The sequence below is a fragment of the Neofelis nebulosa genome, chromosome 4 (assembly GCF_028018385.1).
Source record: "Neofelis nebulosa isolate mNeoNeb1 chromosome 4, mNeoNeb1.pri, whole genome shotgun sequence".
Lineage (NCBI taxonomy): Eukaryota > Metazoa > Chordata > Mammalia > Carnivora > Felidae > Neofelis > Neofelis nebulosa.
Window position 1 is genome coordinate 36,915,506 of NC_080785.1, and position 23,222 is coordinate 36,938,727.

The 23,222-nt window shown below is 35.7% G+C and overlaps 1 protein-coding gene across 8 annotated transcripts in view; it reads right to left on the bottom strand.

Annotated features, from left to right (window-relative positions):
* FOXP2 (forkhead box P2) overlaps positions 1-23,222 on the bottom strand; it is a 568,827-nt gene that overhangs the window by 497,159 nt on the left and 48,446 nt on the right. For 7 of the 8 annotated variants that reach the window (XM_058724538.1, XM_058724535.1, XM_058724536.1 and 4 more), the window contains one exon: positions 2,761-2,905. The exons of the other annotated variant lie outside the window; for it this stretch is intronic. The gene's annotated coding sequence lies outside the window, so the exon portion shown is untranslated. The remainder of the gene's footprint in view (positions 1-2,760; positions 2,906-23,222) is intronic. 8 annotated transcript variants of the gene reach the window in all.

Sequence of the window (23,222 nt, forward strand, 5' to 3'; positions counted from 1 at the left end):
CAAGGTCATGACATGAGTTGAAGTTGGATGCTCAGCTGACTGAGCCACCCAGGTGCCCAATCACTGTAGTTTTATACAAGGTCTTGAAGTCAGGGAGTGTCAGTCCTCTAACTTTGTTCTTCTTCAATATAATATTATTTACTTGTTGTCTTTTGTTTTCCAGATAAACTTAAGAATCAGTTTATCAATATTCACAGAATAACCTGTTGGCATTTTATTGTGATTGTGTTGAATATGTACATCAAGGAAAGAAGACGCGACATTATAATTATATTGCATTTGTTTCTGCAGAGACATGGAATATCCTGTAGATCTTTGATTTTCTTATCTTTCATCAGAATTTTATAGTCTAGTATTTTAACATAAATATTATATATTTTAATGTATTTATATTATATATATTTAATATTGTATTTTATATTAGTTAGATAGATGATAGATAGATAGAGAGATAATAGATTTGTACCTGGGTTTCAGGATATTTTTGGTGCTAATATAATGGTACTATATTTTTATTTTTTTGAGTTTTATTTATTTTGAGAAAGGCAGGAAGAGGAGCAGAGAGAGAGGGAGAGAGAATCCCAAGCAGGCTCTGCACTGTCAGTGCAGAGTCCCATGTGGGGCTCAATTTCATGAACCACGAGATCATGACCTAAGCTGAAATCAAGAGCTGGACGTTAAACTAGCTGAGCTTCGCAGGTGCCCCAATGGTACTCTATTTTTCATTTCAAATCCCAGTTGTTCATTGCTGGGACAAAGGAAAACAACTGACTTGTATATTAATCTTGTTTTCTGCAAACTTGTTATCATTTATTACTTACAGGAGGTTTTAGTTTTGGTTTTATTTGGTTGATTTCTTTGACATATTCTACATAGATAATCATGGTATCCGCAAATGCGTATTTCTTCCTTTCCAATCTGGCTGCTTTTTATTTCCTTTTCTTATTACCTTAGCTAGGATTTCCAGTATAATAGTGAATAGAAGTGATAAGGACACCCTTGCCTTATACCTGATCTTAGCAAAGACGCACTTAGCTTTTCATTAATGGCTGTGCATAGCATAAATATCCATGCAACCACCAGCCTAGTGAATCAATAGCATGTTGCTGACATACCAGAAGCTCCTAGAAACTCTACTTCAGTGTTTACCACCTACCTAGAATTTAACTATTATTTTTAATTTTGCTGTAATCACTTTTTTGGAACTTTATAGAAAAGAAATCATACATACATTATTCATTTGTGCTAGGTTTTTTTCACTCAACATTATGTTTATGAGATTCAAGCATGTTATTATTGGTATACTTAATCTATATTCATTGATTATATATATGTAATATTGTACATATTACAATGTACAATATTGTAGAGAAGATCCACAAAAGTTTTCTGTAAAAATAATATTTTCCAATCCTTCATCAATCTCAAACCTGTAAATAAGAGTTTACCACTTACTCGTCAAATCTAAATAACTTTTTAAAATTTCTGTCACACTTTTCAATAGCAAATATTAAAATTTTACATAAGGAACAATTGTTTCACATCAGCAAAAGGAATAATAATGTTTGTAATGTTTCCCAAGGCATCTCTATCTAGTTCAATGACAGAAAAATTTAGAACTAAATATCTAAGACCAAAACCACTAAAGTTTTTTTTATCTACATAGTTTATGCTAAATTCAAAAATCCTAATTCATAATTGTAGCGTTGGAAATGGCCAGAGTGTTTCCAGGCTCTATCCAATGTTCTAAACAATATTAAATGTGAACTGATAAATTATGAAGATTTCTTACTGCAATCTACTTTGACAACTTTGTCAGATGCTATGTCAATAAGAATATCACATTTAAAACCTGTAAAATTCATGTTTCAATTTTGACATAATTTCCATGATTCAGACTTTTTAAAATCAAAACAATACTCTTCCACTGAGCTCATTCACTGAAGAATGAAAAGGGTTATCAACTGTTAAGCGAAAGTCAAATTTCTGGCAGTAAGCCGTATATCACATATCAAGTGCCTTATCACAAGGGCGATGCAGTAAGTAACTTTTCAGATAAAAGTGACAACTGACAAGAAATTTCTTCCCAAGTAATTTTCCCAAAACAAGCATTGCCTTTAATCATCATTCTTCCTACCAGTTTATAAACAGCAACTGAATTCTTTCTATATAATCATGAACACACATCTTTTAAGTTCTTCCTAATGAGATAGGGAATCAGTCCTTCCAGTACACTGAGCTGACAAAATTTATATATTTTTATAGTGGATTATGGATACAAATTCATTCCAATTCATTTTCACTATGCAAAGTGAAAAAAAGGACTTAATGTCTCTCTTACTGGAAGGTGGATTTAAATAGATATAGTAAGATAGTCTTATTCTCAGATATAAAGAAATAAAAAAGAAAAAGAACTAAAGTTTAGTGCAAAAAGGGATTATGATGGCACAATTGCTGATATTAAATCAAAGGAAGTTACCTTCTTTTCATCAGAATACTCTCAAAATTCTTAACAATTCTTTGCCAGAAGATAAAATTAAAAATAATCCATTCTGCATTAAATAGTATTATTGCAAAGCATCACCTTATGTTACGATTCAGAAAATGTTAACACAAATAGAAATTTAAGGTTAACAACAAAAACACCTATATATTTTGTACAGAAAATACATCCAAATATTTGCATCACATATTTTTCTACTAATACCTGAATAGCTACAAAAACTGAGGGATGGAAAATATAGAGTATAGATGACTTACATTTGGAGGGTTAGACTTTAATTCTCTCTCCCAGGATTGAGGAGTCTTACTCTTTGTGCTTACAATGCTTCTTTCTCCAGGGTATTCTTCTACTTCCAGAATAGGTCAGGACAAAGCTTCAACAGACTTCTATTATTTGTTTGATCTAGGGGGAAATTATACTTTTAATCAATTATTACAAAACGCATCAAACTTTTTCTTACTGTGCTGGTGGGTGGGGGCTTCTCATTATTTTCTGTTGGATCTGATGTGAACAGAGAAAATAGGAATTGCCATTGTTGAATATTATAATAAATAAATCAAGTACTTTAAATTAACACCACTAAAAGAAACCCACATCCATCTTCTTTTTCATTTTTATGGCTAAGCAGCATAGCAAGAGAAAATTAATATTCAAAATCCAAATGACTACAAAAGCCTACTCAAATGTATTTTTAAAAGACTTTAACATAATTTTGCAAATCCATGAGTTTGAATGGACTGGCAGAGACGATTAGGTATCAAATATTTTTACTCATTCATTTTAATGTCTTAGAGCTAAAGAATTACAGGATGATTAGAAAAGTGTAAAGGAAAATCCATTTTTAAAAATTTTAATGGAATAATAAAAAAAGATGATTTCAAGAGCATGAGACAGACCAGAAACAGATAGCAGAGGGTCTGTAGGCAGGGCAAGAGATCTGGAGTAAAAATTTTAAAGATGGTACAAAGGTTAGGAACTGCTATTCAAACAAAGCATGTTGGTCAAATTAAAGTACACAACATGGGTACGTCCTAAATCCTGATTCATGTTAATTCTCTAGCAAATTTCTAAGATGTAAAAACGTAACACATACTACCTTTACAAGGACACTGAAATGTGATGTATGATTATCTGCTCCATGGTGGTATGAACATTCATAATTTTAAGGGAATTAATTGTATTCTACAAATTTTATCAAATTATAGTTTTCTAATAATGGATATTTTCTGCCTCATTAAAATGAAATATTAAGATAAATGTCTTCAACTTGTGCCATACCCTAGATCACACTCTCTTAAAGTCATTCATATTGCGTTCCATTAAATAATAAATTAGAATATAGGGGGAACTTTTGGAGAAAAACTGGAAATAAAATATAGACGTTTTGGGGAAACGTATCATTTAAAGCCAGTTTTTGCTCAGATATATAAGAGTATTACACTTGTGATTATTATTACAAAAAGAAAACTATAATAGGATTATGATAAATAAACAAAATCAATCAGTATCTGTATCAAAATAGCCAGATAAGAAAACCAGAGATACAGAGGCAGAAGAGTACTTCTTTAAGCCATCAGTGTAGTCACAAATTGATACTCGTGTGGTCACCTTTGTTTTTAAGCATTGTAACAGATATTTACCTGGCATACTCCAAAATTATCTCCAGATGAAACAAAAACACAAATTAGGCTACTAAAAATTAAAGCTTTGAGGAAACAAACTCATTTGAGATTAGAGTTTAGGATTACAGAAAACTGCAGTTTTCTTTTCAAAAGATTCAATTAATCTTGGCCTAATGTAACAGTCTTACTACTCAAATTTATAAACATGCACTTTCTGTATGAATGTCTCCATATGGCTTTTCAAACATAGGTAGTTCCACTTTTGTTTCTAGAACACAGGAATGGTTTTGCTGTATTTTGGATCAGTGAAGATCAATGTGCATTCCTTTAGGGAAGCCTTTTGAACTGACAAAGGATGAATGATTGACATCAGTAACAAATACTTTTTGTTGTCCTGGACTGACATGTCATTTATAGCAATACCTATGCTAATTAATGCCATACATATCTACCAGATGTGTCAGAGAAATATGCCAGACCCTTCAGAGAATATAGCTTGAGTGTGGCTAAAATTACATTATAGATATGGAAATGTATCCCTTTGTGATATAGAACTAATCTCCCTCCCTCCCTTCCTCTCTCTCCGTCACACACACATTCACACACACATGTGCACACACGCAGAATATACTTTCTAGGGTAGAGAAAACCCCATTTATCCACATAATCACCTATGCCTTGTATTTTCCACTGGTATTTTTTTTTTTGTTTTTTACTGCAGAAAGCAAACTGTACCTTACCAAGTTTTAATACACTATAAACTCAACCCTAAGAAATACAGGACATAAAATATAAAAAATACAAGTTGTGGCCTTCACAAACTACACTATCATCATGACACTTTACCATATTATACTAAAATTTTGTTCTCAGATCTTCAACTACACTGGTAGATCATTAACAATGAGTACTATTATTAATCATCTTCATTTCTCCATTCTCTAGGACATAATTTGGTATACACTGGGTACCAATTTTTGTATGTGTGTATTTCTTAAATAAAAGTTAAGTTCTACAAAGTCATCAAAATTACACATAGCATTTTTGTCAATACATTCAATATATACAGAGAAAGAATTAATAATGTTGGCAACTAAAATCCGTAGTCATTGAATCAGACAAACTGGTAAAGAACTCCTCTCAGCGTCTGGCACATAGCTAGCACTCAATAAATGTGAACTGTGAACTATAATCAGGGTGAGCATTCCTCCCTGATTGCAGGGGTTAAATGACATTCATCCTTACTATAATTATTAATAGTTATCCCTTTCCTTCTTTTTTTTTCTTTTTTTTTTTAATTTTTTTTTAACGTTTATTTATTTTTGAGACAGAGAGAGACAGAGCATGAACAGGGGAGGGTTAGAGAGAGAGGGAGACACAGAATCTGAAACAGGCTCCAGGCTCTGAGCAGTCAGCACAGAGCCCGACGCGGGGCTCGAACTCACATACCACGAGATCGTGACCTGAGCCGAAGTCGACGCTTAACCGACTGAGCCACCCAAGCGCCCCTCCCTTTCCTTCTTAAAAATCTCCCAGTTTAGATGATAACTTTATATAGTCATTGAAGGTAGAATTAATTATTATTCATTTATCATTTGGTTATTTTTGTCAATAAATTTTTGGGTTTTTTTTTTCTTTTTCCCATGATGCTGTTATATGACAAGAATATTTTGTTAGGATTAGAATAAACAAGATTCATTCTTTTAACATGAACAAATTCACATAGATGGTCAAAGGTTTACTAAATCCTCACATCCTTAAAGCTAAACATTTTATAATCAACGTAAGGATCACTTCCTAGCTGACAAATCCAAATGTGAATTCTTAATTCTTGATTTGTGTAACTTCTCTCACTCAGTTTATTTTTCACTCCTTCCTTTTTAAAACTCTCCCTTTGGCTTATATGACACTCCTCTTTCTGAATTCCTCTCCTAACTCTGAGATCTTTTTTCAGTCTCTACTAGTTCCTATTCTTAGGAGTACCTCCTCAATGTCACTTTTCCCAAGACTTCATTCTAGACCATGTCTTAACCAGCCACTGTATTTCCAGTATCAACCACTACCTGTGGCAAACAATACCCGAATGTATATAATCAGGCCACACCTCTCTCCTGACTGGCAGATGTAAAATTCCTACTGATTGTACCATCTCCTTTCTCCAGTCTTAATTCCCTCTAACCCACACTCCACAACACAAGCCAAGTGGGTTTTCACTTTTTTATTTTCTGAAATACAAATCTAGTAATATTCTTTCTAGCCGAAGGAAACAGTCAACAGTTAAGGAAGGAATGAAGTCCTTCAGAGAATTTACAGACAACAGAAGACAAGGGGGGAAATCCAAACCTACTAGAATGAGAGGGAATCTATTCGTAATATCTCATTTGTAATGCGAGCATGTTTCACTTACAAAAATTATTGCGTGCCGTGGTTAGGTTTCAGGGCAAATATTACTAGAAAGAACAATATGGTAAACAAATACATTATGAGGATCACAAAATACCACTCACAAAAGAGCACTCAAGTTTTTAGTATATACCATTGTCTCTATAAAGTCTCTTCCACCTCTACAATGATAGTCCTTTTCCTGTTTCTCCAAAGATAATTTCAAATTCATAGTCTTCACATCCATCAAATATCTTCAAACACCATTCTCACCATTATTCTTTGCATAATACACCCAATCTGACAAAGTTTTCCAAATGTATATTTCATAAAATACCCAAAGCTAAGACTGAAGCAGGTGGGTGTAAGATAAAATAAAGTTGTAGGGTACTAAGGTAAAGTCTCAAAAGGGGTGGGTTTTAACCCTCTCAGAGGACTGTATTTGCTACTGCCTTTGTTGTGTAGGCATGCAGGCTTAGTCTTGCCAAATGTCAATTTTTAAGACAGGTTGAAAAAGCAATGTGTGTGTGTGTGTGTGTGTGTGTGTGTGCGCGCGCGCGCGTGTGCGACAGAGAGACAGAGAGAGAGACAGACAGACACAGAGACATAGAAAGATTCAATTCTTAAGATTTAACAAGTTTTATATTTTTTAAAAAAAAATGGTAAGTATTAACAAATATTATTTGCAAGCTCTGTAAGGGACATGGATCGCCCCTTTTTTTTTTTTTTTTTTTTTTTTTTAATTTATTTTTGGGACAGAGAGAGACTGAGCATGAACGGGGGAGGGGCAGAGAGAGAGGGAGACACAGAATCGGAAACAGGCTCCAGGCTCTGAGCCATCAGCCCAGAGCCTGACGCGGGGCTCGAACTCACGGACCGCGAGATCGTGACCTGGCTGAAGTCGGACGCTTAACCGACTGCGCCACCCAGGCGCCCCAGGATCGCCCCTTTTTGACATCAAGGTTAAGTTGAAGAGCTTAGAGCCTATGACCTAAAAGCCATGTATAACATGGTTTATCAAGGAAAGCGTGGTCTGTGTTCTGACCAACCAATAAAAACTCTTTTGGCATATAATCCATTTACATGTTAAGATATGCTTGCTATTTAATTTCATTATCTAAAACAGCCTGTGAGTGCAACTTTCCATCCTCTCTTTGACTCAGCTCTTTATCCTCTACTGCCTCTTAAACATCTTCACTTGAATATTCTGGTTCTGACCCTTCTTCAAATTAATAATGGCTTATATGTCTTCAGAATTGTATCTCAAACCTTCTGTTTACTCAAGAGCACTCAAGTTTTCTTAAATATATACCAAAAGATGTCTCTATAAAACAGCCTAAAAACAATGTCTCTTCCACCTCTACAATGATAGTCCTTTTCCTGTTTTTCCAATGACAATTTCAAATTCATAGCCCTCACATCCACTAAATATCCTTAAATACCTCTCTTACCATTAATACTTGCAGAATACACCATTATCTGACAAGGTTTTCCAAATATATAAGATGTTTTTATAATCTATTAGACTGACATGGGGGAGAACTGAAACACATGAATACCTAAATTCAATAAATTTGACTTCAAATCATAGAAATATTTCCCTGGCGCCTTTCCTTATGAATGTATCAATTAGTGTCATTTAACAGAAGGGGTTCCTCAATATCTACCAAGTAAATCAAAACTTGTTAGCCCAAAACCTAAGGCCCTTCATTTTAGCATCTAATCTGCCTCTCCCATATATTGTTCCTCTTAGTCTCCCTTACATTCCAGAATAGAATCAACCATTTCATGCTTGCCTTGATCAGCCTTTAAAGTCTCAATTTGCTCCATCTAGACTGTGTCTCACCTCTCAAGTTCTATTTGTTCAAATTGCACTATACCTCAATTCAATTACCATCTCCTCCATGAAGCACTCCCTTATTTTTTTAGCCAGAAGTAATCAACCCGCATAGCATTTTCTCCATCTCACATGTAAGTAAAAACTACTGAAAATACAGAACATGCCTTATTTACCTGTGTCTTTCTTGGAAATAATTTTTACTACCAGTATTTTCAAGTTTAAAAAAAAAAGCCTGTCAAAAATATGTGTCATGGAGAACTACCAAGTCATTATTTGACTTATTCTGTAGAAAACCTAATAGACAAACTATACTTCGTCAAATAAAACATTTGGTTTGAAATATCTACTCTGAAGTTCTCAATCAGTATTAAAATTTAGAACTCACTGGGGTGCCTGGGTGGCTCAGTCAGTTCAGCATCTGACTTCAGCTCATGTCATGATCTCACGGATCGTGTGTCCGAGCCCCACATCAGGCTCTGTGCTGACAGCTCAGAGCCTAGAGCCTGCTTTGTTTTCTGTGTCTCCCTCTCTCTCTGCCCCTCCCCTGCTCGTGCTCTGTCTCTCTCTCTATCAAAAATAAACATTAAAAATTAAAATAAAATAAAATAAAATAACATAAAATTTAGAACTCAAAACAAAATTATGTGTTTTTTTGCAAAAATCGTGTTATATGACAATATATTTTAAATGATATAATAAATCTTTCCATAAAGACCACTAACGTAATCCTCTGCATTTCATGGAAAGTAAAATCAAAACTAGCATACTCAACAAATCGGAGGTTACCAAAGGGGTTGTTAAGAGTTGAAAAAGTACAAAATTACATTCCAAAGTCTACTTTTATTAGTGGTAAATTTCAGAAAATGGAATATTCACATCTGAATTATCTTAGGGAAGAGAACTCACTTACATAAACTTTGGGTCAAGCATGAGACCCGAAATAAAATGAGTTGTCAATGAATGACCAGGATCTTCTAATTGGGAAGACTTCCTTTGCCTCTGGCTCACCCTATAAACTCCTCCATAGTTTATAGGAAAGATTCACAGAAGAAAGTAATTTATCTAAGATCTCAGAGAGTGTAAGCGGCACAGATAGGACTGGAGCTGGGTATAACTGTCCTAATCCAGTCGTCTTTCCTTTCAACCAATGCAAGCCAAATTTACTCAAAACGTAATATATAAATATCCACATATAATCTTTAATTTCTCTAGCTATGTTTCAAAATAACCATTTCCACTAAATAACAAAGATAATCAAAATTAGAAAATACCAATATTTTTTGTACTTGTAGTCTCCAGAGAATGCTTATTACAACACTATAAATTTCACATTACATGTATTTCACTTATATATCATACATGTTTGTAACTAGAGTCAAATAAGGATATCACACTTCTAAAACTAATAATCTTCCATTCTTAAAAAGGCACAACCCGTATTAGCATCAATAGATACACATTTAAAGGAGATCTACTCATTTTATGCATAATTTCTGAGTAGCTGATGGTATTTTAGTTTATTTATGAAGTGGGGAAAAAATTCTCAGCACAAACAAGCAGTGGGGGTGCAGTGGCGGGGCGGGGGGGGGGGGGGGGAAGACCACCTTATCTATATTGCCCTGACAATTGAGTATGGACAACAATATTTTCTAAATGTACCCTATTCAGCGCTGGATATGTAATTACCTTCAGTTCATAGTCTAGACATTAATGCTTTCATAGTATTTAAGACTCCTTGTAACATGCTTGCAGCTTTAAGTAAGCAAGGCTAAATCTTGACCAGATAAATTAGCAAAGAATGCAATAAAAGCTGCAATAAAAGAACTTTATCCTACAAACCTTCAAGTTGCTGCTAAATGAGATTTCTTTGAAATGCAGATCAGTTGAACTAGATTAGTGAATTTTAGCTCCTGTCAACATCATAACAAAATACAAATACAATTGTTCACTGGCCTTATCTCCATGCTTCCATCTGCTGCCTTGTTATTTACTTTCCTTGATTTACTATGCAGATCTAAATAAGGCACATCAAGGAGGGCTTACAACACAATGGCTTCTTAAGCTTTACATCAAGGTATTTGAAACTGAAGCCAGGAAAGGGCTGCCATCAAAGACATATCTCTAATGAACTTCCATATCAGAGAAGGTTTGGTATTTAATACTGCTGTGAAAAGAAAGAGCTACAAATCAGAATGGCCTATGAAAGAAAATGCCTACAAATCTTGATGAGATTAGCACCTCTGAGAATTAATATCCCAATAAAAATGATGTCTGGTACCTTGAAGAGTTAACTTCCAACCTTTGCAAATATAATGCAGTGTGTCAAGAGCAGAGAAATCATTTGACAAGGTTAAAAGGTCAGGGAAGAATTTTTAATTTTCCCCCAAAGCTAGAAAATAATATTCTTTTACTCCCGCTTATTGTAAATCCATGTCAGAATAAACACACTTAAACACAATTAACAAAATTAACAAATTTTTATCATTAACTTTCTACGTCATATGCATTTTGCAGTATTTTTCACAATGAAATTAGGAACAACTTTACAGTACAATAATATAATCTAAAATGACAGCATGCAACATTTGTTCATCAATTCTAGTATTTTCCTTTCCTCCCCACAGCAAACTATGGCAACACAGAGTAAAATCTTCAGTCATTTTGCAAATTCTGAGGTGCCATTTTTATTATATGCCACTACTCTTTTTAAGAAATATAGTAAAAAAAAAAAAAAAAAAAAAAGAAATACACTAAGTGGGGAAAGAATTTTCTTCCACCCACTCTTCCTCCCAGTTGTGTTTTCCCACCTTCATTTCTAATGTACCAAAGTTGAGTAAGAAAATAATTCACAAACATTAGTGAAAGTTTCCAGCAAACTCTGCTTGCATTACTATTTGACAATTTTTTCCCATAAGCAGTAAGGTCTATAAACAAATAATACTGGTTTTTTTTTTTCCTAAAGAAAGCATTCAATCATTTATGTCGTTCTATAGCAAGGGAAGATCCCACAAGCATGTTCTGTTCCGTGGATCAATCAGCTCCAAACCAAAGTAGACATGTTGTCGACTCCAGTGCCTGGAAATCCTGCTGCAGGCTCACCAGATGATGAAAACTGAGGTATGCAGTGTATGGGGGCCCCACATGGCATTCGGTAGCTTCTGGGCATGTCAAACTTCACAACTACCCTACAGTCAATGACAGCAAACACCTTCCCTGTTCTTGCCTCCAAACATAAACTTGCCTCTCTACCCTCCTTCTAAATTACGGGCAGTCTTCCAGAAACAAAGCCCCAAACAGCAGCAACCTCTCATGACTACACAACAGAAATCACAGTTGTCTTTTTGCTGGATTTCATTTCATGTAGGCGATGTTCCAGACTTATTTACAGCCACCAGAGACTTACCTCTTCTTGTTTAATGAAATGACAAAACAACAGATTTGCATACGCAAAAGCAGGTGCTGTAACAGGTTTGACTACTCTTGACCTAAAGCTTGTAAAAGAGGTTTATCAGAAACAGCTGTCTCAAAGGTATTGGTGCTCTGATGGGCAGTCAAAACTCCACCATCTGTAGACATGTGTGTACAAAATGGCAATATGAATTAAAAACAATCAATAGACCTTTCCTCATTATCCAAATGTTAAAATCCCAAGATGTGTATATATCGGACTATTTTACCTATCAGTTCTAGATATGGTAACTAAAATAGGAATGTTGACATGCAAAAATAATGTGTTCAATGGATCATTTGAGAACAATTCTTTTCTCCATGCTTACATACTGTAACATACCAGACACTAAATTTTAATAATAGTGTTCTTTTATAGAGCAAAGTTTTCACAGGATTAATGATTCTAATTGCTGGGATACTAACCATAATAACTGTATTACTGGGTTTCTACTCCCCTAAGTGTTTTCCTTAACTATTTTATACATTCAAGGTGTTTTTTAGATCTTAAAAATAATGAAATTGTGTGCATGAGTTTTTTTTTTTAATTTTTTTTTTCAACGTTTATTTATTTTTGGGACAGAGAGAGACAGAGCATGAACGGGGGAGGGACAGAGAGAGAGGGAGACACAGAATCGGAAACAGGCTCCAGGCTCCGAGCCATCAGCCCAGAGCCTGACGCGGGGCTCGAACTCACGGACCGTGAGATAGTGACCTGGCTGAAGTCGGACGCTTAACCGACTGCGCCACCCAGGCGCCCCTGCATGAGTTTCTTAATCTCTCTTACTTCTAGCTTCAAGTTAGACAGGTACATTTTTCTACTCAGATTATAATTGTCTCTAAAAGAGGCTACTTTTTCCCTTGCACACTAAAGAAACGGATCTGAGCATGACCCCTCACTGAATAGACTGACTTGTTTTTGAGTTATATTTGCAGAAGGTAGCACCATATGCCCCAAGCTCCAAGTTGGATGCTCTTTCTACAGTCTAATTTGCTTGTCAAAAGATGTTACAATCACAAATCTACAATGTCTAGATAAACTCAGTATTGCCTGAAAAAAAATGCAAACTATTTTCCTCTCTCTTTAGAAATAAAAAATAAATTAATTAATCTCAAAGAAATGCAAAAACAGTTTGTACAGTCAAACCGTCTCTGAATTATAAATAAAAGGTCCTGGAGCCACAAGACTGAAAAAAAGAAAATAACATACACACAGACATGCATTCACACACATATACATAAGTTTAAATTAATTATTAAGATCAAAAACCTTGTCTCCTTTATGAAAGAACAGAAACCTCATAAAGCACATAGTTTTCAAGCCGACATAAAAATAGTGAACTTCTTCCTTCTGGGGTGCCTGGGTGGCTCAGCTGGTTAAGCAACCACCCTTCATTTCAGCTCAGGTCATGATCTCACAGTTCATGGGTTTGGTTTTGAGCTCTGCATGGGGTTCTAAGCTGGCAGGATGGAATCTGCTTGAGATTCTCTCTCCCTCCCTCTGTCTGTCTCTGCTACTCCCCTACTTGCAGTCTCTCAAAATAAACTTTAAATCTTTTTTAAAAATGAACTACTTCTTAAACACAAGTTTCACAAAAATCAAATTTAAATCAGACCACAGTTTATTATAAAAATGAACTTTTCATAACTGAGTGAAATATACTCACTTATTTTAAATGTTTTTTTGCAATTTCAACTGTATGTCTTAGAAATTTTGTTTCACCTCAAGGTACCTTAACATTTTGCTGTGATAGTATTATTTTGTTTGTTTGATTGTGATTTTGTTAGCCTATTTGTTGTTTCATGATGGGGAGATGCTATCTGACCATGGGAAGGAAGAAGGAAAGTTTATACCTGCAGGCAACTGATCTGAATTTTTCCTTGTTTTCTTTTTTTTCCTGTTTTGTCTAGTTGCTTAAACATTTAAGAATTTAGAGAAAAAAAGCAAGGTTATTCAGTGGCTGTTTCTAACAACTGAGATAAGACATCATTATGACCCCTTCAAACCTTCTCCAAATTTTTAAAAACTAAAATTATTTACTCAATAGGTTGTAACTGTCTTTTCTCAGCCACAGTAATCCATCATGTGAATAAATATTTAGACAATATTTTAAATGTGTACGATCTACTTGACAGAATGCCATAGTTTCAGGCTGTCATGTAAATACAATCTGATCAAAAACATTCTGCTTGTACAATAAAAGCCCAGCTAGAAACACAATAGTTCAGCCAAGGAGAGAAAACTGATATCTAGGAAAACCCCAAAAGAGGAAAGTGACCACCAGTGACATAAACCTTTCCAATTTTAAGAAGTGTAATGCTCTTTTTGTTGAAGCAGACATACAATAAAGAATAAACACCTATTTTAAGCACATATTAGCAAAGCTTCTTAAAAATTTACCATTTGTGAAAAGAAGATATATCTATTTATTAAGCAACACAATGCAGCAGAAAAAAACAACAGAGTAGCACTGTATGTACTGACAGGGAATCATGCCAGGGTTCTGCCCTAAGTGGATAAAAGCAGGTGCCTGTGTTTATATTACCAACTCTGAAAACAACAACATATAGAGATACATATGTTTATATATACATCAACTACTTCCAGATAAATACCAAGAAATCAACTATTATGAATGCTTTTTGAAAATGGGGAAATGTATATTTAAGATAGTTTGGTATGGCACATTGCAACAAATGGAGAGCCAGCTGTCCCAGGCCCAACCTTGCTTTGCTGGGGGCTAAAAACATAACATCTCTTCACACCCTTAAAGTAACTGAGGTACAGCAGGCTACAAGGTATTATGTATTATCTGTTTTTAATAATGAAATTAAAAGTGAACAAATCAAACTGACCATTAAAAGCTTATCATTGGAGAATGGAAACTTAATTCATCTGCCAAATCTTACTGCAATTTTTTAAAATAGTACGCGGTTGAAATTTTAACTGCACTTTATTTTTTAATGTTTACTTGTTTTTGACAGAAAGAGAGCATGAGCAGAGGAGGGGCAGCGAGAGAGGGGGACAGAGGATCTGTGCTGACAGCAAAGAGCCTAATGCAGGACTTGAACTCCCAAACCACGAGAACATGACCCAAGCTGAATTAAGCCACTTAACTGAATGAAACACCCAGGCACCCCTCTAACTGTACTTGAAATGGTAGTCCAGTAATCCCTCAATCTTTCTTATTTATAAGGGCTGTGGATACTTATAGAATATATAGCAAGAGTACTCAAACCAGAGTTCTTGGCAGAGTTGTACCAGGATGTTTACTGCATCCTTAGTATTCCACAAATTTCAAAGGAAATTATTTTTATGTGAGATAGGGGTACTAACGTGAAGTCAAGTTTTAGCCATGATTCTGCTATATTTTATCTTTCTAATGTTTATTTATTTTCTTTATTTAAAAAAAATTTTTTTTTAACGTTTATTTGTTTTTGAGACAGAGAGAGACAGAAACAGAATCTGAAACAGGCTCCAGGTTCTGAGCTGTCAGCACAGAGCCCGATGCGGGGCTCAAACTCACGGACTGAGAGATCATGACCTGAGCCGAAGTTGGCCGCTTAACTGACTGAGCCACCCAGGCGCCCCTCTAATGTTTATTTATTTTTGAGAGAAAGACAGACTGACAGAGACAGAGAGAGAGAGAAAGAGAGAGTAAGTGGGAGGGGCAGAGGGAGGAGACACAGAATCCCAAGCAGGCTCCAGCCTCCGACCTGTCAGCCCAGAGCCTGATGTGATTCCTGAGAAATGACCTGAGCTGAAGTCGGACACTTAACCAACTGAGCCACCCATGCACCCCTATTTTTAATTTATTTTTAACACATATAAAGAAGGTAAGTCAAAGGTCTCACTTGTTAGCTGAAGAAGCTCCAGCTGACATTCATTTTTATTTGACTGAAAAAAATGGAAACATTTGATTACTTTAATGAATATAATTTGTTAGCTAGATAAAAAAAAAATTTAAGCATGGTAAGAATTAGTAATGAAGAGAAATTCTTGGTGCTAGTGCTGCTAATGTTACTCTAACCTCAGCAAATTGTACATGTGTGCTAGAAAGCACTTATCTGTAAAGAAAATAAGATTTGAGTCTATTGCACCTTTCGGTCCATTTTAGTTTGTTTTCATGGTGAAACTATGTAATAGCTTTTTTATTAGTTGGCATGGAAAAGCTTTTGCTGCTAATCATATACATGTGGCAAATATTTTTTGTGATAGTATGTCAGATGATGGTGGTGTTTCAAGAAGAAAAAAAGTCAAGATCAGTATTCAGAAAGTAGCAGGTAAATGATTGGGATGCAGAAAAAAAGACAAGAAGAAGCAGCTCCGTGTGACTAGAAAAAAAGATGGATTCAGCACTTTTCCCATCAGGAGAAACATCCGTTATGCCCAGAAAAAATTAAGTAGGATTCAGTGGCATTGGGATATTTAGAGAGTTCTGAATACTGATTCCCATTCTGCCTCTAAGGCCTAATCACCCAGACAAAAATATTTGCATGTGCACCTTGTCCAGACACAGTGTTCAGCAAGTTCAGCACTAAGAACTCACTGATGCAGTCTCCTGCCTGTTTAAAAAAAAAAAAGAAAAAAAGGTAGTGGATGCATGGAACTGGTGAACAATTGGTGTCAAATATTAACGGCATAAGAAGAGGAATGAAAGACACTCTAGGCATAAAAATAAATAAAACACAGTAATCCAAATAAGAAAGAATGAAAATCTGAACTAAAACAGTGGCAGAGGAGAAAAAGCAAACATCTAAATGGTAGATATGTATTTGTTAGTGTCTGTTTCATTTTGTGATTGACTAAGATAAATGAACAAAAGAGGGAAAACTGAAAATGGCTTTCAGAGTTTTTGGCTTGATTATATGTGGTAGACGGCATGTCTTTCAACAGATAAAGAATACAGCAAGGAACACACTGTGGCGGGAAGAGGTTATACTTGTGGTGGTGGCCTCTAAGAAGGCCACCAATGATCCCCAACTCTGGTTTCTGTGTCCCATGCAATCTCCTCCCCATGAGTGTGGGCTGGACCTAGTGCCTTGCTTCAAATGAACAGAATATGGTAAATGATGGGATAATCATTTCTACGGTTAAGTTTCAAAATAACTCTGACTTCTGTCTTTCTCATTCTTTCACGTGATCACTATGATGGAAGTCATTTCCATGTTGTGAGTTATACTATAGCTAGGCCCACATGAAGACGAAGTGATAGGCCCACATCTTTTGAGTGAATACCACCGAAAAACTAAGGAAATTTTCTTCCAACCTCTAAAAACTATAATCTGGCTCAGCAAAGGAGTCACTCACACAAATGATGAATTATGTTAAGTTCCAATATACCTGTTTGTTATTTCACTCACATCATTCCCTGTAAAAACAAACTACTAGCCAATATTCATGTTGGAACTAAACTCATACACTCATCAATTGCAGCCCTAAGGTGGCTGCAAGCTGTAGAGTTCAGCAAAAATCAATGAAAACATTCAAAACCTCTGACATGGGGCTTGAGTGTTCTTGAGCAAAGGATAAAGTAGTTTATAGTAGCAAAGCAACATTCTTTATATATGTATGTGTTTCTGCCTTTATATTGGTTTATGTCCAACAGTGTATTGTTTCTGCAGAGTGGTGAGTTTCATTTGCTTTATAGCCAAAGAGTTAAGATAAGGTAAACCTTGTATCTTCTAGACTTAGTTGATTTATCCGGACTCAGAAACCAACCCATTTTTGACAGTAGATCTGTTCTAGATACGATAGAACCCTACTGTTAGTTGCTTAATGAATACATGTTGAATTGACAGCAATGGATTCCTCCGCTTTACCACCCTGATTGCTAGTAAGATTACAAAGCTCATCTCATATTTTCTTGGCTTAGAATAGTGCTCTGCTCATATATTCAATGAATGAGTTTATAGAATGAGTGAGTGGATGAATGAATGAGTCACTCTATTAATCAGGACAGGCAATGGAATATTGAGGAGGGTGTGATTGATGAACCCTGCACGGAAAAGGAAGGGGAAGGAATCATGGATATTGCTTTAGGGTATGTCATTCATGAAAGTAATTTTATTTTCACACCTTTTAAAATGAAATTTTGGCAGCATCTTTAGAATAGATTTGAACATTATAAAGGTCAGAAACTTCGGGATCACTAATTGTTAATATGACACTATGATATAAATTTGTCATGGCATATAAGGAAAACGATACTTATTGCCATTGCTGTGTGACAGGCAGGAAAAACAATAGACATGTTACTTGGCAACAGGCAGAAACAGCATCATTATCACCACCACAGAGTCATGGAATCTCGAATTGGAAAGGATCTTAAAGGTCATCCAGTCCAACACCAAGCTCGACAGATGGCCATCTAGCCTCTGCCTAACCATTTCTAATCATTGTTACTTGTCATGGTAGCCAGTTATATAGTTGGATAATCTTAACAGATAAGAAGATCCTAAAATCCAGAAAAAAATCTGGCTGTTTAAAACTTCTCGTTGTCCCTGACTAAAAACAGAATTTACATAAAATGTATTTTCTCCGTAGATGGAATGTAGAGAAAAAATGGCACTGGACATGGTATCTGAGGATTTGGATTTGTGTTAGAAAGAAGCCACCTATTAGTTTATTCTTAGTAAGGTCATTTAATTTCTGAGCTTTATACACATATAAGATAGAGTTGTGATGGGAATCAAAAAAGATAATATATGGGATAGTGCTTTGCAAACTGTAAAATTCTAAAAGGTACTGCTTTTCATTTAGACAACATTTTGTATATTAAATATACTGTTTGTCATCTCCCAATGCAACCACAGTTATCTTTTGTAGTGTGATATGGTTTTGTGCAGAGGGCAGAAAACACACCTAACTATCCAGACCAATATGCTAATTTAAATCCTTCCATTTTTAGGATTAATGGTAAACTATCAAAGGAAACAATCTTAAAAGAATCTTATCAGTGCTTTATAATATCACTCTGATAAATTATGTCTTTAGAGTAGTACTAGAAATCATATTTTTGGGTAATATGCATACTTTTTTTTAAATTTATTTTTAGAGAGAGTACACAGCATTGGGAGATAGGGAGAGAGAGAGAGAGAGAGAGAGAGAGAGAGAGAGAGGACAACCTTAAGCAGCCTCCATGTTCAGGGTGGAACCCAATGCAGGGCTCAAATCCACGACCCTGGGTTCATGACCTGAGCCAAAACCAAGAGTCAGACGCTCAACTGACTGAGCCACCCAGGCGCCCCTAGAAAGCCTATTTTTAAAATGAAGATTCCTCATCATTTTGAGAATACTGTGGGACACAGTTTCATTTCTCTATCCAAGTTGGAAGTAAGCTTTTTAAAAACAGTATTTTAATTTTTCATTCAGAATGATTTGTCCATAAAGACACCTCATAGTTATATTTAATTTTAATCTTTCATCAACAGCCACTTGCCTAATACCTCAGCCTATAGATGACTACTACTCAATACGGAGAAAAGAAGAGAAGGGTACTTATTTGTTGAGACCCAACCATACACAGCAAATAGAGTGCCTTGAGTTAAGATGGATATAATATAACAAATGCCAACCAATTCCTTCTGAAGAGACTTTTTATGTTAACATAAATGGTATAATGCCATGTAAAATTTAAGCTCTTACTTTTCCAAACTTGTCTACTTGAAATGGACCTTCTGGAAACTATACTAAAGGTTTCTGGATACTTGAAATTTCATCCACCTCCTGCTTCAAAATTTGGAACATACATTTTTAAATTTCTAATAGTTCTTTGAAGTTTATAATAACAATAACAAAATTGGTATTTCTGCACAAATAATAGTTTCTGAAATATATGTGCTTCCTAACATTAAAACTATCCACCAAAGATAGAAAAAGAATCTGATTTTTTAAATGATTTTATAAAACACATGAAAATTTCCTAAGTCATTAGTTGGGAAAATTTCAGTTTCAGGTACTCTTTTGGGAATTAACACCTTTTTTGAGAGGCTCTACTAAGAACCCCTTATAAGGCCCTATTTCTCTGTTGTCACAGTATTTTACTTTTTTCATAGCTGTCCAGGTAATGATGGCACATCACTTAATGACACTGGCTGAAATGTTTCTTCCCCACTCACACGGTTTCTTGAGAGTTTGCAGGGAGCTCACTCACAAACCCCTGCACATTCCTGGTCTTCATTCAGTGCATCAATATGCCTTGCCAAGGAAGGAAGAATGAATCATCTCTTTGGTACAAATGGGCCTCTCTTTTATTTCTCATTTAATTCAGAACCTAGGTAGGAAAGAAGGGCGATTTATTGGGCCATTTACGAGAGACACCCCACCCAGCATAATGAAGTTGTCCAATGGCAGTTCTGAACAGCAAGATTCAAATCAGTCTCAGAAACTGTAATGCTATCTGTCTTCTAATAACCCAGGGTTTGGTATAACTATTTTTCTAAAAATCTCATAAAACATTGTGTGTCAACTTTTACACCTGGGGAAGACATACCTTGGCATGTCACAGAACAAAGTGCTGAAGCACACCATGTGTCACAAACACGTTATAGGTAGGCCAAGATGCTGATCCCATCTGCCCTCAGGGTGGCCAAAAGAGCCTGGGGCAGCCAGGGTCCTCAGGCCAATCACCACCAGCCACAGCTTAACCCAAGGTGCTCTCCAAATACCAGCACTTTCTATGTGTGTCACTGTAGAAGTAGTAGCTGAATAAAACTCTGAACCACAGCAGCTTAGTCACCTGCCAGGAGCACGGCACATCTCTGGTCAGGATGTAAACGGGCTGCGGGTATAAAACAGCAGACAACTTTGCTGTGGGTTGCATTATAGAATTTTAATATAATTCACAAACAAATAAACACTGTAGTAATTTTTCCATGTCCCAAAATAAAGAAGTCTCACTGGGTCCTCACTACTTACTATGTGGAAATCCAGGAACTAGACGGTGAGGCTATCCTAAAGATTCAAGCCAAGAGCAAAGAGTTCACCTCAACTGACAGAACACATTTTTTTCAGGGCAGATATTTGTCTCTCCCTATGAGCATCACCTCTACTTGGATTGCAATTATGTAAATATAAAATAATTTTTATAAAAATAATAAAATTGAGCTTATTTCCAGCTGGGCTCCAGAAAGCTAAGAATTGCCGGGAACTAACGTCATGTTATTTCTATGTGGAAGAAAAGCACAACAGAAGTCTGCAAGATTACATGTTTAGAGTTTATCATATGTAAACTTGTCATACAATCTTGACTGAGTATTCTTAGGGCTCAGTTACTTTATCTGTTATGTGAGGATTACAAAGCCAATAAAATCCAAATACTGTTATAAAAAAGGATGGATTTTTAAAAAGAGAAACACCTTTAACTTCTATCATAAAACAGTGATGTTTAATAATGGCTATTTTGCCTAAGGTATACTAACAGAGAGTATTTACCTACTCATCAACCATCAACCACCAACCTGGATGTTTCAGTCAGTTAAGCGTCCTACTTTTGATTGCGGCTCAGGTCATGGTCTCATGGTTCATATGATCCAGTCCTACCTTGGGCTCTGCACTGACAGCAGGAAGCCTGCTTGGGATTCTCTGTCTCCCTTTCTCTCTGCCCCTCCCCCACTTGCACCTGTGCTTCTCTCTCTCTCTCTCTCAAAATAAATAAGCTTAAAAAAAAGAAGTACCAAGAAAATGAGCATGAAATAATCACACACCATAATCTAAAGAAATAAAATTTCTAGTTTTATCTAATTCATATATATAATATATATAGTTACATATATAGTATACTATATAGTATATATAGTATATATATATACACACAATATTTTATATATATATACACACACACACACACACACACACACACACACACATATATATATACACACACACACACACACACACACACACACACACACGCAATTCCCCCCCCCAAAAATAAGCACTCTCAATGAAGCCTAGTGGCTTTAGAGGATCCAGACCCTAGGTATTCATGCTTAACCTTGGACCAATTATTTAACCTTTCATTTCTTCAGCACTAAAACATGAGAATAGTAACACCCAAGAGTTGTTTTAAAAAATTTAGACATATCAAATACTTAAAAGCATGCCTGGCCTATAGTAAGCTCTAAATAGTGCTGGCTATTTCTATTATTCAACAGTAGCACAAATCCTTACCTGCCCCTAACCTCCCATCATACCCATTTAGCCATACTAAGTCTATAGATGCAGAAATTCTAACATTAATTTATTTTTTATTTATTTTTGAAAGAGAGAAAGTGTGAGTGGGGGAGGGATAGAGAGACAGAATCCCAAGCAAGATCCACACTGTCAGCACAGAGCCCAATGTGGGGTTCAAACCCACAAATGGTGAGATCATGACCCGGGCCAAATTCAGATACCCCCTAACATTAATTTTTTAAAACATTAACTAAAGTCCACATTTTGTTTTTATTTTCTTAGTTTTTACCTACTGCCCTTTTCCTGTTCCAGGATCCCATCCAGGATACCTTACATTTTGTTCCTATGTCTCCCTAGGGTTGCTCCCCTTGGCTATGACAGTTTCTCAGACCTGGTTTTTGATAACCTTGACAGTTTTGAGGAGTACGTGTCAGGTATTTTCTACGATGTCCCTCAACTGGGATCTGCCTGATGTTTTTTTTCTAAGATTAGACTGGGGTTATGAATTTGGAGGGGGGGGGGGCGAGGAAGACCATACAGGAAAATTGCCATTTTCATCACATCATATCAAGTATATATAATATGACCAGGATATACCACTGTTGATGTTGACCTTGATGAGCTGGCCGGGGAGGGATGTGTCAGGTTTCTCTAATGTAAATTTGCTCTTTTCCCCCTTTCCATACTGTACTCTTTGGAACAAAGTCACCATATATAGCCCACAGTTAAGGAGTGAGGAGTTACGTTCCATCTCCTTCAGGGAAACATATCTCCATAAACTATTTGGAATTCTTTTGTATAGGAAATGTCTTTTCTCCCATTTATTTATTCGTCATTTATTTATATAGGTATGATACAGACTCATGGTTATTTATTCCACATACTGTGTTTTTACTTGAACATAGCTGTATTCTCTGGAATTGCAAGAGCTCCGGGTTCATCTTGTATATTTCCTGCCCTAATCCATGAGTAACTCCCATCTCTCAAATGATCCCTGGCTCTTTTATTAAAGAATGGTTTTATTCTGAGATATGGCTGAGATATGGCTAAGTAGTGCTTGTTACTTTTAGGCCCTCTTAGCTAACAAAGGAAGGAAACATGTGGGTGTAACTGACCAGTGTATATACAACCAGCTACAAACATTTCTATACGTAGCCATCTGATGTACATTAAGCTAAAATTTTTTGTTTTTGTTTTTGTTTTAATTTTTGAGAGAGAGAGAGCGTTAGCAGGGTAGGAACAGAGAAGGAG